The sequence below is a fragment of the Mustela putorius genome, unplaced genomic scaffold (genome assembly GCF_011764305.1).
Source record: "Mustela putorius furo isolate JIRA1106 unplaced genomic scaffold, ASM1176430v1.1 tig00000127_pilon_pilon_pilon, whole genome shotgun sequence".
Classification (NCBI taxonomy): Eukaryota; Metazoa; Chordata; class Mammalia; order Carnivora; family Mustelidae; genus Mustela; species Mustela putorius.
This window is the reverse complement of record NW_025421288.1, coordinates 3,092,953-3,094,719: the sequence shown is the minus strand read 5'-3', so window position 1 is coordinate 3,094,719 and position 1,767 is coordinate 3,092,953. Positions and strand designations below refer to the sequence as shown.

The 1,767-nt window shown below is 38.0% G+C and overlaps 1 pseudogene; it reads right to left on the bottom strand.

The window, feature by feature from the left end:
- Positions 1–355: 355 nt before the first annotated feature.
- On the bottom strand, positions 356–1,304 carry LOC101675932 (annotated as a pseudogene).
- Between the last annotated feature and the right edge of the window lie 463 nt (positions 1,305–1,767).

The window sequence follows — 1,767 nt, the reverse complement described above, 5'->3', positions numbered from 1 at the left end:
GTAGGATGATCTGACTCAACCATATTCCAAGAAATCGTACTCACATTCCTTTCTCAGGTATCAGACTTTTCACCCTTGGCTAGAAATTATAAAAACCCAGTACTAAGTTGTGTTGCACTTTAAACTGTATATATTTTGAAATTATTGTTTACTACTTAAATAAGTGTACTTTCTTTGGTCTAATACATCTTTGTATTAGGGAAAGTTGGGTATTTAAGGTCTGAGTAGAAAGGGCTAAGATTTTCACATTGAAAGTCATAGAATTTGTAGCTGTATATTTTCTTTACATTGAACAGATATTAGCTTTTCAGGAGTAATTACAAACGCTTAAAAGAAGACAATTGTAGTTTTAAATTTACATTAATTTGAAAGCCTGACAAGGATTCTTTATCAATCTCTTCAAAGCATCCTTTACATCTTTATTCCTTAGGCTGTAGATGAGGGGATTCAGCATTGGTATCACCAGGGTATAGAAGACAGAGGCCATTTTATCAGTACCTAATGAGTGGTTGGACCTTGGTTGCAAATACATGAAGAAAAGGGTCCCATAGAACACAGTGACAGCCATCATGTGAGAGGCACAGGTGGAAAAGGCTTTCCGTCGGCCCTCTGAGGACCGTATTCTCAAAATGGCAAGGACAATGTTGAAGTAGGATGTTAGAACAATAATCAAAGAGAAAAACAAATTGGTTCCTGCAGAGGTAAATACTACTGTTTCTGGGATGTAGGTATCGGAACAGGACAATGCCAACAAAGGGACGTTATCACAGTAAAAATGGTCGATTACATTGGAAGAACAGTATGCCATGGAGAATACACAGGAGGAGACAGTCAGTGCTGTGGTCAGACTGTAGAGGTAAGTGAGGGAGACCAGCAGTATGCACATCTGTGGAGAGACCACCACCATGTAGAGCAGGGGCTTGCAAATAGCCACGTAACGATCATAGGCCATTGCAGCCAGCATGAAAATCTCCCCGACAATGAAAACCAGGAACCCCCCCCAGCTGGGCTGCACATCCATAGTAGGATATGGTTTTCCTTGAAACCAAGAAATTTACCAACATTTTGGGGGCAATGACAGTAGAATCGCCAAGATTGATGATAGCCAAGTGCCTGAGGAAGAAGTACATGGGTGTTTGGAGCTGAGAGTCAACACTGGTGAGGGTGATGATGCCCAGGTTCCCTGCCATGGTCAGCCCATAGATCAGCAGGAAAACAAAGAAGAGTGGAATCTGGAGGTCTGGTTGATCTGAGACTCCCATGAGAATGAACTCGGTCACCTGGGTGAGATTTTCTGAGGCCATTTATTTTGTTGTTCTCATCTTTTTGTGGGGGGAAAATGAGAGGAGATTAGTAGAGGGTGAAGTCAATTTTTCTGTTAGATGCTAGATTACAGACTGTTTCATTTAAATTGGATAATTTTTGTTCACATGTAAAAGTGTCAGATTTTAATTGTATTTTTCTTAATCTTATAACAAGATTCAGAAATACAAGCTCTCTGGAGGCCAATTTCAGGTTATTATAACTGTTATACCAAGCCGTTAATTTTTCATATCTCTGTTGAATATAATTTATATTAGTTAAATATATATTAATCTACTATATTATATGCATTAATATTTATGTGCATATTTAAACATATTAATTGTAATGTTGCATGAGTATATATTTATATATATCTGCACATGCCTTTTTGTATGTTTGTATATTCCCAGTGACAAAAGATAGCTACGTATAAGAAGTTGATGACCGAGATTGACTTTCATT